The 14,611-nt window shown below is 39.4% G+C and overlaps 1 protein-coding gene and 1 pseudogene across 1 annotated transcript in view; one reads left to right on the forward strand and one right to left on the reverse strand.

Moving 5' to 3' along the window:
• SH3GL2 (SH3 domain containing GRB2 like 2, endophilin A1) overlaps positions 1-14,611 on the reverse strand; it is a 215,502-nt gene that overhangs the window by 113,445 nt on the left and 87,446 nt on the right. The gene's annotated exons all lie outside the window — the stretch shown is intronic.
• Positions 11,254-12,910, forward strand: LOC135274904 (RNA-binding motif protein, X chromosome-like; annotated as a pseudogene).

Below are 14,611 nucleotides of genomic sequence, written 5' to 3' on the forward strand. Positions count from 1 at the left end.
TGATCTACCTCCTCTCACAATGTTAGGAGATCTCTAGTAGTCCCAGTGGATAATACTTCTTTGACCCTCCTTCAAATGTACAGCAATTTTCCTGTTCCTTTGCCCTAGCTGAACTAGGTTTTCACTTGTCCCCTGAGCCTAGAGTTTGCTGCCCTTCTCCCAAGAGTTTAAGGTTTTTGTTCCATAACAGATGTGGGATTAGGGAAGAAGGATCCAGAGGGCTTCATGCCTTCCTTGCAGTGGTTGCTGTTTGCTCCCTCAAGGCCTGCCCCATAAGAATGGCATTCTTCCATCACCTGCCTTGCCCCTAGTTTTCTCCATGAGCACAAGGTGAGGTGTGTGGAGAACTGCTTGCATGTGACTGAATTCTCCTTGCAGCTGCAGTTTCCATGCCTATATACAGTCAGCTTTTAGAACTTAAAATGTAATCGAGTTTTTTTCTTACTAGCTTTTATGACATCAGCATCAGCATTTACCCCAGTTAAGTAAATGTCTTGTCCTATCTACTTGGAGACTCATACCCTTTCCTTAGATTTTAGGCTAGTTAGTTGTTCCATGACTGAAATTCTCTGATGAGACCAATAAAAGTTGTTATTTTGTATATTATCTAGATGTTTACTATTGTAAGCATGGAGGCCACACTCTTATCAGCTTTCTACACACCAGCAGAAACTTGTTCATAGAAGGCTTCTTGTCTGTTTTTGGCTTCAATAATAAAAAAGTTTATGGAGTTTAAAATACATAAACACACATACATCATGCTAACTTACAAACTAGAAGAATGTGAGGAAGTGCTCAGGATGCTAGCTAAAATGCTTTCTCTTAGAATTTATCCAAACTTAATGGGGTTTTCAAAGGAGAAACAGATCTTGTGTGCTATTTAAGCCCACGTTTTCTTTTTTTTTTTTTAATTTTGCTTTAAGTTCCAGGACAAATATGCAGAATGTGCAGGTTACATAGGAATACATGTGCCAGGGTAGTTTGCTGTACATATTGACTCATCCTCTAAGTTCCCTCCCCTCACCTCCTTCCCAGTAGGCCCTCGTGTGCATTGTTCTCCTCCCTGTGTCCATGTGTTCCAATGTTCAACTCTAACTTATGAGTGATAACATGTTGTGTTGGGTTTTCTGTTCCTGTGCTAGTTTGCTGAGAATGATGGCTTCTGGCTTCATCTATGTCCCTGCAAAGGACATGATCTCACTCCTTTTTAAAGCTGTATAGTATTCCATGGCATATATGTACCACATTTTCTTTATCCAGTCTATCACTAATGGGCATTTGGGTTGGTTCCATTTGGGTTGACTTTGTTATTGTAAATGGTACTGTAATAAACATATCTGTGCATGTGTCTTTAGGGTAGAATGATATATATTCCTTTGGGTATATACCCAGTAACAGGATTGCTGGGTCAAATGGTAGTTGATCCTTAAGGAATCTTCATACTGTCTTCCACAGTGGTTGAACTAATTTACATTCCCACCAACAGTGTAAAAGCATTCCTATGTCTTCACAGCCTCGCATTTTAAGATGGTATCTAATTGTAGTTTTGATTTGCATTTCTGTAATGATCAGTAATGCTGAACTTTTTAGAATATGTTTGTTGGCCACATAAATGTCTTCTTTTGAGAAATGTGTCTTCATATCCTTTGCCAACTTTTGGATGGGGTTGTTTTTTTTCTTATAAATTTGTTTAAGTTCCTTTTAAATTCTGGATATTATACCTTTGTCAGATGGGTAGATCACAAAAATTTTCTCCCATTCCATAGGTTGCCTGTTCAATCTGATGATAGTTTCTTTTGCTGTGCAGAAGCTCTTTAGTTTAATTAGATCCCATTTGTCAATTTTGGCTTTTGTTGCCATTGCTTTTGGCATTTTTGTCATGAAGTCTTTGCCTGTGCCTGTGTCCTGAAAGGTATTGCCTAGGTTTCTTCTAGGGTTTTTATGGTTTTGCATTTTACATTTAAGTCTTTAACCCATCTTAAGTTAATTTTTATATAAGGTGTAAAGAAGGGGTACAGTTTCAGTCTTCTGCATATTAAGCTCATGTTTTCTTAATTCAGAGTCAGTGGGCTCACTGGTGACATATGATCATGCTACAGGAAACCCTAACACAAATTTACAAATGTGCCTGTATTTTTGCAGGTAAATCAAGAGACAGAGGAAAATACAATGAGGACACAGAAAAAGAGAATACAAAAGACATTAATTGGTAATATTGTAAAGCACCACTCACTACAGTACAGGCTTCCAATCCCCATACTGATTAGACTTAAGTCTTCTGTTGTTATTGTGCCACCTACCTCTTCTCTTTAGTTCTATGCTTAAAGGTAATACATTTCCTAAAAATTATTTCTAAGTTTCTTCCTATTTTTCCCCATTTTAATACAGCTGCTTTTTGATTCTTTAAAAGCTTCTAGAAGCATGGGTAGCTAAAAAATTTCGGTGTGAGTTGTGTAAAATAATCATTCATTCATTTAACACATAAGGGGAATGTTGTGGACCCTCAAATAAGCTTGCTTAAAGGGTATAAAATACTAAAATCTTCTCACTGATAGTATTTGAAAGCATCCACTCTAAAATGAGCCATCCCTTCATGATGTCAGAGTACAGTATCACCCGGAAAATTATTCCATCTACATAGTACATAAAGTATGTCAAAGATAAGCCAAAAACAAGATTATACAGTGAATGTAAACATGAGAATGGATAAAAAGGAGAAAATAATGAACAGTCTTCCATGTTTGCTTACATGGGTACAGCTGTATCTTTTCAGAAAAAAAAATGTTTTTAAAATCTTCACAGAGACCCAGTCAGAATATAAATGTGGGTTCTCTTGGGACAGAAGATCTTGCTCAACCTTTAAGTCCACAGGCGTGACCGCAGGCAATGATGGAGGAAGACATCACCAAATGGTCCCATGAGGGGCAGGCTGTGATATCCTCTGAGCAGACCTAGTACTGAAGTGTCTTCCATTAGTCTCTCCCGAGGGGAACCAAGATGAAGGAATTTAAGGCATATTTGGCACAGAGAGCAGACATCCCAATAAGAAGGCAGAAGGCAGAATTATGGAGAAGAGAAAAATAATATGAAAAGATAAAAAGGACAAAAAGAAACTAAATTTTAAGAGAAAAATGGGAAAGCAACATGGAGAAGCATCTGTTATGTCTCAGACTTTCTTAGCCACAAGTCTTTCATCAGTGAAGACGGTACCAGCATTCTTGTTTTAAGAGGACAAAATTGAGTTGTGAAAACTATATTGAGGCTATGTAGCAAAATGCCACTTTTAGGGATGCATGATTATGTATTAAGGAAAAATATGTAACAATATTAAACATTTGTGATATACTTTTTTTTTTTGAGACAGTCTTGCTCTGTCACCCAAGCTGGAATGCAGTGGCACAGTCTCTGCTCACTGCAACCTCCATATCCCAAGTTCAAGCGACTCTCCTGCCTCACCATCCCAAGTAGCTGAGATTACAGGCGACTGCCACCATGCCCAGCTAATTTTAGTGTGTGTGGTTTTTGTTTTGTTTTGTTTTGTTTTGTTTTGTTTTGTTTGAGGCAGAGTTTTGCTCTTGTTACCCAGGCTAGAGTGCAATGGCACAATATCGGCTCACGGCAACCTCCACCTCCCAGATTCAAGTGATTCTCCTGCCTCAGCCTCCCAAGTAGCTGCGATTACAGGCATGCACTACAACATCTGGCTAATTTTGTATTTTTAGTAGAGACAGGGTTTCTCCAGGTTTGTCAGGCTGGTCTTGAACCCCTGACCTCAGATAATCCGCCCACCTCGGCCTCCCAAAGTGCTGGGATGACAGGCATGAGCCACCATGCCCAGCCAATTTTAGTATTTTTATTAGAGATGGGTTTTCACCATGTTGGCCAGGCTGGTCTTGAACTCCTGATCTCAAATGATCCACCCACATCGGCCTCCCAAAGTGCTGCCATTACAGGCATGAGGCACTGCGTCCAGCCTGTGATATACTTTTTATAGTTTGGGCAAAAATAATTCTTTCCATTCTAGATGTGTAAATATTTTTACAGCAAAGTTGAGGAGAAGGAAAGAAAAAAGACAAAGGAATGGACACTAAAGACTAAGATCAAAAATTAAGATTGACAGCAGGGATTTATGTTTTTCAGATACTGCACAGGGCAATTTTAGCCCCTAAACCAGAACGTATCTCTCTCGTCTTCTAGCCAAATCTTTTGCTTCTCTCACTCTCCAGTCCCCTTTGGTTATGTACAACTTCTAAGAACTCCAGGAAAAGAGTCATCCGTGGAACAAACCCAATATGCAAGAAGGGCATTAACATTTTTATCTGTATACTGCTGACAATAAATAATAGTACTAGATACAGCATGTCTACATCCTTAAGGCACCTTTTCTCACTCTTCCCTTTCTTGCAGAGCAAATAAATTTGAAATTCTAGGGAAAAATAGCCTCTGTACAATTTAAAGAGTTCTGTAAACAGCACAGTCTTTTCAGATAGATACTGATATTACACAATTGCCTGTAATATTCATATACAAAGGAATTTCTTTAGCTTTAAAGGTAGGCCCCAAATTACATCTCAATTAAATTTGGTAATGTTATTTTAGTTATCAGTGCACAGTACTATTTTATCTAAAGAAAGATGTTCAGAGTATTAGGTAAATGACTATCTTTTACTTTTCTGTATACTTGATTTATTTAAAAAAAAATCACCCCTTAGGTCCTGATTAAACATCTGCTAAATATTAAAAATCTGGTATGTGCTATGAGATATATAACTGTTTATTGCAGGCCGGGCACGGTGGCTCATATCTACAATCCCAGCACTTTGGGAGGCCAAGGCGGGCAGATCACAAGGTCAAGAGATCAAGACCATCCTGGCCAACATGGTGAAACCCTGTCTCTATTAAAAATACAAAAAATTAGCTGGGTATGGTGGTGCCTGTCTGTAGTCCCAGCTATTCAGGAGGCTGAGGCAGGAGAATCACTTGAACCTGGAAAGCGGAGGTTGCAGTGAGCTGAGATCACACAATGGCACTTCTGGCTGGCAACAGAGTGACACTCCGTCTCAAAAAAAAAAAAAAAAAGTTTTTGTACTGTCTCCTAAGTGTAAGACAAAGATGAGCTCCCAATGTGGCCTACTAAGGAAGGAAATAAGACACACAAAGTTTAAAGCATGTGAGATAACTAGCACAGAGAAATAACACAATGTACAAAAAAATGTTCAAAAAGTAGAGAAGTCAATTCAGTTCTAGTAAGGTATACTGTGCTGCCAACAACAAACAATCACATTCCTCCCATCCCTGAATGCACACTCCTTGGCAATGTGACTTGGCAGCTCCTCCCATCCAGATGAAGTCTATTCCCCACCCCTTGAATCTGAGCTGGTCTGGTGACTTACATTGGCCAAGAGAATGTTACTGAACTGCCACTGTACACTTTCTGGGCCTGGGTCTCTAAAGGCCTTGCAACTTTCACCCTTAGTCTCTTGCTGCTCTGAGATTGCCATGGAAAGAAACCCTAGCTGAGAATGAGAGGGAGGCAGAGCTAACAGCCAGCAACAAATTGCCAGAAATTCTAGACCTTCTATTTTCAGTTGGGCCACAAGATGAATGAAGACCCGTGAGTGACAAGACAAAAAGAAGAAACATCCAGGTGAGCCCAACTCAATCATGAGTCCAGGATTTTCCAACAAAATCATGAACAAATAAAATGTTTGTTGTTTTGGCCAGGTGTAGCAGCTCACACCTGTAATTCCAGCATTTTGGGAGGCCAAGGCAGGCAGATTGTTTGAGGTCAGGAATTCAAGACAGCCTGGGCAATATGGTGAAACCCTGTCTCTACTAAAAATACAAAAATTAGCCAGGCGTGGTGGCCCACACCTGTAGTCCCAGCTGCTAAGGAGGGTCAGGCAGGAGAATCACCTGAACCCTAGAGGTAGAGGTTTCAGTGAGCCAAGATCACACCATTGCACTCCAGCCTGGGCAACAGAGTGAGACTCCATCTTAAAAAAAAAAAAAAAAAATCATACACACACACACACACACACACACACACGATATTTCTTGTTTTAAGCTGCTGAGTTTTGGGGTGATCTGCTTTGTAGCAATGTATACCCAAGATAAATACAAAGAACATGCTACTAACTCTCATTGTCATTAAAAATAAAAGGCAAAGACATTTCTTGCCACAATTATGCAGTTAATTCTGCATACCTCCATAAAGAAGTGCACAGATCAATTCACAATGATTTCAAGAGCCACACAGGGAAAGAGAGACAGAAAGAGAAATAAAACACACACCCTCCACTCAAGGAGCTTAAAGATGAATTCAATAAGGTGGACAAGGATTTACCATAGAGATATATACAAGATGCCCTATGGAGACCCTAGGGATGAGTCAACTCACATAATCTGGGATGGCAGCAGATGGGTGAGCAAAAGAAATCAAGGGAGGCATCCTAGAAAACCCAGAGCAATGTCTTGAAAGCAAAAGAATTAAAAGAGACACAGGGGTAAGAAAAACCAGCACAATCACAGGTAAGGATGTGTGAAACATTATGATGATTTCAGGGAACTAAAAGGAGTTCTGAATTGCTGTATTCTAAAGTATGTTTGGGGAATGGCAAGACATCAAGATGGAGAAGTAGACAAGAGTGAGATCGTGGCAGACTAGTAAGTCTAGCCAAAGAGCTTAGACTTTATGCTGCTGGTGACCAAGCATCATCCAAGTGTTTAAAGGTGAGCAATGTGGTCAGAAATGTGTTTCTAAAAATAAAAATTATGGTTGTAGTATACAAGGTGGACTTGAGCAGGCAAAGATAAGGGACAGGGAGATGAGTCAAGGTCAAAGTGAAGGCCAGGTGTGGTGGCTCAAGCCTGTAATCCCAGCACTTTGGGAGGCAGGCAGATCACTTGAGCCTGCATTCAGGACCAGCCTGGGCAACATGGTGAAACCCCATTGCTACAAAAAAAAAAAATTAAAAATTAGGCAGGCATCGTGGTGCATGCCTGTAGTCCCAGCTACTTGCATGGGAAGGCTGAAGTGGGAGGATTGCTTGAGCTCAGAAGGTCAAGGCTGCAGTGAGCCATAATTGCACCACTGCATTCCAGCCTGGGTGACAAAGTGAGATTGCCTAAAAAAAAGTTAAATAAATGAATAAATAAAAGGTCAAGGTGAGAGACTATAAGAGTAGAAGAGAAGGAAGACTTACTGGGGAGGACTAGCGAGGCAGAACTGACAGACCATGGCAAATAGCCACATGTAAGGGTAACAGGGCAAGAAATCAAAGAGCCCAGTGATATTCCCAAATACAACCCAAGACGGGACAGAGCAGAGCAGGGAGAGTAGTCTTCTCTGGAGGAGCAGAGAGATTAAGAGATTAATTCCGTTTAGACATTTTGAGTTGGAATGTCCAGCATGTGTTATAACATGAAAATCTAATTCTGAAACAGAATGAGGCTTGAGGTATCATTTGGATGTCATACATAGAAGTACAAGAGTTAAAACCACAAGTATGGATGAAATCACCCATGGAAAGCTTCCGAAATGAAAAGAAAGATATTTATATCAGAGAGGTCTAGAAGTGAAAGTTATTTATAGGGTTTGATGAATATATAGAGTGTGTTACTCCTTATCTTTTATAAAATCAATCACTCCTTAGGTCCTCTGTTTTCGGTGGAGAGGGTGCATGGCTCCCAGAAAGAGGGAGAGAAACCGTGTGGCTCTGAGCTCATTTGTCTCCTGAAAGATCACATATCAGAATCCTCACATTCACTAAACTAAAGCTTGAAAACTAAATGCTTACTTAAGTCCAAATAATTTTCAAGATCTATATGCATGCCAGAGATTATCTGGGTTCCTTTTCTAAGAGAAGTCAGCCGCCCTATTCTCTAACCTGAGCATAATGAGCTCAGGTCAAGGAGCTTGGAATTCAGCTGACTATAATGGTTGTTCTACTCTCTGCTCAATCAATTATTTACATTTAGGGCATCTTAACATTAAGCAAGTGGTACACGGATCTGATATTGTGTGTTTGGTTGCTTGGAAACCAAGATTTCTAAAAATGTTCCTTCTCTGCTCCCAATTTTAACTATTGCCAAACCACACTACATACATATCTGTATGCACCATTTTAATTAAACACAAAATAAGTAAATTCAAAGTCAACATCTTAAGAATCTTTAAACAATTGTATTTATCTCACATTACAGAGTTGATTTAGGTTAAAAGAAAACATCGAGTTCCAGAGGCCAGTTTCCAATTTAGTTTCATGTAACACACTGGGCTCTGACATTCGTCAGTGGGTAACCCCTAGTCAATTCTACTCTGACTTAAATAGAATTAATTTACTGGTATAGTTTCATTTGTCAAGGTATGAGTACAATCTTTGGCAAAGTAACACAATTATTATGAGACAAGATAAATACTTAAAGAAATACTGATTCAACCAAAGTCCTTATCTCAAGGAAATCAAGTCTCTGGTTGTTGTGTCAAGGCAACCAAGATGTCATTATCAGTTATAAAGACATTATTAAGTTTGTGAAATTAAATTTTAGCTTTAATTCACAGTTTTAACACAGTTAATTTTGTGTAGAACAGAGGCACAATTCTGCAAAGGTTATTCAAAGGCTTCTGAAAGTCAAGTGCTTTTTTCTTTCTTGTTTTTTGCTTTTATAATTTCTTAAATTTTGGGGGTACATAGGTGTATATATTTACGGGGTACATGAGATGTTTTAATACAGGCATGCAATGCATGAGAATCATATAATGGAAAATAGAATATCCATCCACTCAAGCATTTATCCTTTGTGATATAATCAATCTAATTAAACTTTTTTGGTTATTTTTAAATGTACAGTTAAATTATTATTGACCACATTCTCCTTGTTGTGCTATGGCCCCATGACCTTCCCCTCACCCTGTCACACATTACCCTTCCTAATCTCTAGTAACCTTTTGCTTCTTAAATATAGAATTTTAGAAAATACATTTAACTTTTCTTTTAAAAAATTCCTCACTATGTAAAACAGAATCCATTTCACTGCCTAGCAAATGTAGTTGGAAGCAAAGAAACCTTATGAATAAATGAACGCTTCAATAAATGAATGACTTAAAAGGTGAACTTTTCTATCTCCTTTCAGTATTAAGATTTAAAAGTCTGTCAGATACCAGTATCATATACCTTGTTTCTTTAGCAGTACAGACATAATGACACCTGTCCTACACAATCATTCAAATATAGCATCAATCATAACACCCAGCAATCTTCCCAGAGGCACTCCATAAGCCATTCTAATAAAGACTAGTAGTCCTCAAAATGTGGTCCCCAAGCCAGCAGCCTCAGCAACACCAGGTGCTGCAGAAATGCAAATAATCAGGTCCCACCCCATACCTACTGAATTAGAGCCTCTGGGGCTGAGGACTAGCAATCTGTGTTTTAATAAGCCTTCCAGGTGATTCTGTTACCTTAAAATAATGGCACTTGCATATACATCAGTGATTCTGTCACTAATGTTTGAGAATCACTGATGTATATGCAAGTGCCATTATTCTACGTAGATAAGAAAAAATAAGAGGAATCAAAATTTCATAATTTTAGTTTCTTAAAAAGAATAATTGAGAAATTCAGAAAAGGTGCAAGCAAATGCGACATACTAAAATGGCAATTTGCCAGCCAAGTTGGACTAAAGATAGTCAAGAGCTGAAGTTAGGAAAGCAATGAAAATACTACTTTGACCATCTGCAATCCTATAAGCAGGATAAATTAGACAAAAAGATATCATTGGCAAAATACAACCGTTTTGTGTAAAGGCTTGGAAAATGCTTGACAAGAAAAGCTCTTAGGGGTTATTGGCCCCATCAGATATTAAAACATACTGAAAAGCCCCTATAATTAAAACAGTTTTACAGTTTGTTATGTAACTAAACATGCCATTATCATGATACAGGAGACAGAAAAAACTATTCGGGCAGATAGTAAGGGCAAAGCATCCTTGGCCTAACTTCCCTTCTAACAAAAAGCAGCCCAAGAAATCACTCACTTTCTAACAAAGAGTAGCCTGGAAGATCAAGCTGGGGGATGCCAGCAGCTGCATGGATAGAAAGGGCTACCTGGGGCCAGGTATGTCTACCATGGAGGTTCCACTTCCCCTTTTTTAGCACATGCACAGTAAGAAATAAATAAGCAACATGGAGTAGCTCAGGCTGAGGACCTGTCTGTGTAACAAAAGATGGGAGTAGGCGCTTCCAGAGATTTGCACCCTATACAGATGACACACCTGGTCCTAACTGGTTCTTCCCCTGCTATGTTCAGATACCACCTCCCCACTAGCTTCTCTGTAAAAATTCCTGCCTTTCATCACAGAATGCCAACCCGTTTTCCGGGACCCCTCTCTGTAGCAGAGAGCTGTTCTTTTTCCTTCTCCTATTAAATTTCTGCTCTAAACTTGACCCTTGGTATGTCCACCTCCTTGATTTCCTTGGCTATGAGACGAAGAACTCTAAATGTCACCCCAGAAAACAAGGCCACTTCAAAACAATCACCCTCATAAGCATTTATCTCAGAGGAATGTGGAAGACTTATGTTCACATAACAACCTGTATATGAATGATCATTAGCAGCTTTATTCATGAGTACAAACCCAGAACCAACCCTGGTGTCCTTCAAAAACTAAATGATTATACAAATTGGTGCATCCATACCATACACTACTACTCAATAATAAATATGCAACAATTTGAGTACATCTCCAAGAAACTGCACTGAGTAAAGATTTTGTAAACCAACCCCTAAGAATTATATACTGTATCATTCTGCTTTTGTAATGCCATTAAAATGACAAAATTATATAAATGGAGAATGGGTTAGTGGTTGCCAGAGACTAGGGAGGATGAAAGAGGAAATGAGTATGGTTATAAAAGGGCAACATGAGTGATCCTTACAGTGATGAAACTGCTCTATATTTTGACTGTGGTGGTGAATACTTGAACCTGTGTATGTGACAGAATGGCACAGAAGTAAATACACACATATATACATAGATGAGTTCAAGTAAACTGCAAAAAATCTGTAGACTGTTATCAATGTTAATATCCTGGTTTTGATACTGTACTACAGTTTTTCAAGGTGTCACCACTGCGGAAAACTGGAAAAGGTTACAGAAAATCTCTGTGTTATTTCTTACAACTGCATATGAATCTAAAACTAGCACAAAATAAAAATTTTAATTAAAAATCACGGTATTGCTCGTTGCGCAGTAGTGCTAGCGGCTTTGCGTTTCGGTGCTCGGACCCGGCAGCCGCTTTTGGTGCTAAGCTGCTAGGAAGCCCCTCTCAGCGACCTCGTTGGAGCTTGAACCCATTGTCACCCCTCCGACTCACCGGCAAAAAAAAAAAAAAAAAAAAAAAAATGGTTGAAGCAGATCACCCAGGAAAGCTCTTCATTGGTGGGCTTAATACGGAAACAAATGAGAAAGCTCTTGAAGCAGTATTTGGCAAATATGGATGAATAGTGGAAGTACTCTTGATGAAAGACCGTGAAACCAACAAATCAAGAGGATTTGCTTTTGTCACGTTTGAAAGCCCAGCAGACGCTAAGGATGCAGCCAGAGACATGAATAGAAAGTCATTAGATGGAAAAGCCATCAAAGTGGAACAAGCCACCAAACCATCATTTGAAAGTGGTAGACGTGGGTCACCTCCACCTCCAAGAAGTAGAGGCCCTCCAAGAGGTCTTAGAGGTGGAAGAGGAGGAAGTGGAGGAAGTGGAGGAACCAGGGGACCTCCCTCACGGGGAGGACACATGGATGACGGTGGATATTCCATGAATTTTAACATGAGTTCTTCCAGAGGACCACTCCCAGTAAAAAGAGGACCACCACCAAGAAGTGGGGGTCCTCCTCCTAAGAGATCTGCACCTTCAGGACCAGTTCGCAGCAGCAGTGGAATGGGAGGAAGAGCTCCTGTATCACGTGGAAGAGATAGTTATGGAGGTCCACCTCGAAGAGAACCACTGCCTTCTCGTAGAGATGTTTATTTGTCCCCAAGAGATGATGGGTATTCTACTAAAGACAGCTATTCCAGCAGAGATTACCCAAGTTCTCGTGATACCAGAGATTATGCACCACCACCACGAGATTATACTTACCGTGACTATGGTCATTCCAGTTCACGTGATGACTAGCCATCAAGAGGCTATAGCGATAGAGACGGATATGGTCGTGATCGTGACTATTCAGATCATCCAAGTGGAGGTTCCTACAGAGATTCATATGAGAGTTATGGTAACTCACGTAGTGCTCCACCTACATGAGGGCCCCCGCCATCTTATGGTGGAAGCAGTCGCTATGATGATTACAGCATCTCACGTGACGGATATGGTGGAAGTCGAGACAGTTACTCAAGCAGCCGAAGTGATCTCTACTCAAGTGGTCGTGATCGGGTTGGCAGACAAGAAAGAGGGCTTCCCCCTTCTATGGGAAGGGGGTACCCTCCTCCATGTGATTCCTATCAGCCGTTCAAGCCGCGGAGCACCAAGAGGTGGTGGCCGTGGAGGAAGCCGATCTGATAGAGGGGGAGGCAGAAGCAGATACTAGAAACAAACAAAACTTTGGACCAAAATCCCAGTTCAAAGAAACAAACAAAAAGTGTAAACTATTCTGTCATAACTACCCAAGGACTGCTAAAAAGAAAAATTGTGTTACCTTTTTTAAATTCCCTGTTAAGTTCCCCTCCATAATTTTTATGTTCTTGTGAGGAAAAAAGTAAAACATGTTTAATATTATTTGACTTTATGACATTGCTTTTCAACAAGCAAATGTTAAATGTGTTAAGACTTGTTGTACTAGTGTTGTAACTTTCCAAGTTAAAGTGTCCCTAAAGGCCACTTCCTATATGATTTTTCCCAGTAAGTGAGGCAAGCAGTTCTAAGATCTTCCACAAAACATCTAGCCATCTAAAATGGAGAGATGAATCATTCTGCCTATACAAACAAACTAGCTGTTAGAGGGTGGTTGGGGTATGCTACTCATAAGATTTCAGGGTGTCTTCCAACTAAAACCTCCATGATCTCAGTATGAAAAACCTGAAATCAGATGCCTATGTAAGGAAATAATCACCCAGTAAACCCAAAAATGCAAATGGATAATGCTGGCCATTTTGTCTTTCTGACATTTCCTTGGGAATCTGCAAGAACCTCCCCTTTCCCCTCCCCCAATAAGACCATTTAAGTGTGTGTTAAACAACTACAGAATACTAAATAAAAAGTTTGGCCAAAACCCAAAAAAAAAAAAAAAAAAAAAAAAATCACGGTATTACATAAACAGAGACAGAAACAGACTTGAAAGTCCAAAAATGGATGAATATACATATGCAAATTTAGTATATGTTACAGGTGGCACCTGAAATCATTGAACAAAATTTACTTTTAATAAATGATTCTGGCCAGCATGGTGATTCACCCCTGTAATCCCTGTACTTTGGGATGCCAATGCAGGGGTACTGCTTGAACCCAGGAGTTTGAGACTAGCGTAGGCAACATAGCAAAATCTCATCTCTTAAAAATTTTTAAAACTACCCGGGCATGGTGGCATGCACTTGTAGTCCTGGATCCTCAGGAGGCTGAGGCAGGAGGATAGCTGGAGTCCAGGACTTTGAGGTTGCAGTGAACTATGATTATGCCACTGCACTCCAGCCTGAGTAACAAAATGAGACCCTCTCTCTAAAGTAATAAAATCAAATAAATGGTTCTGAGACAAAAGAACAGGCATTTTGAAAATGACATAATTACTAAGAGAAAACATGGCTGAAGTCCTCCATAACTTAAGTACAGGAGAAGACTTTCTTTGACTCAAAATTAAGATAAGCAAAATGTTGATAAATTCCGCTACACAAAAATTCAAACTTGAGCATGGCCAAAAAAAAATCATAAGCAAATTCAAAAGACAAACAGCAAATCCATAAATTTATGGGTAACTGATTGTTGACAGACAAGGATACCAAGAATATTCAGTGGAGAAAGAACAGGCTTTTCAAAAACTGGTGATAGGACACTGGTTATCCACATAAAAAAAGAATGAAGCTAGACACCCCTACCATCTACTTTATACAAAATTTACTTACAGTAAATTTAAAACTTAAATGTAAGAGCTAAAACTATAAAGGTCTTAGAAGAAACATAGTCATTAGTCTTTGTAAACTTGAATTAAGCAGTGGCTTCTTAGATATGAAGCAAAGCAAAAACAAAAACCCTGGTAAGTTGGACCTCATGAAAACTTTGTGTTTCAAAGATCGTCATCAAGAACATGAAAAGACAAGCCACAGAATGGGAGAAAATATTTGCAGCTCATCTATCTGACAAGAGACTAGTATCCAGAATATATAAACTCAACAATAAAAAGAACTCAATATTTAAAATGGGCGAAGGATCTTAAGACATTTCTCTAAAGAAAACATACAAATGACCAATATGCACATGAAGAGATGCTCAACATCCTTACTCTTAAGAGAAACACAAATGAAATCACAATAAGATACCACTGCACACCCAGTAAGATGGTTATAGTCAAAAGGACAATATAATGGCAAGTGTTGATAGGGATGTGGAGAAATGGAAACTCT

The sequence above is a fragment of the Aotus nancymaae genome, unplaced genomic scaffold (assembly GCF_030222135.1).
Source record: "Aotus nancymaae isolate 86718 unplaced genomic scaffold, 86718_ANA_hifiasm-v0.15.2.pri h1tg000003l, whole genome shotgun sequence".
NCBI lineage: Eukaryota > Metazoa > Chordata > Mammalia > Primates > Aotidae > Aotus > Aotus nancymaae.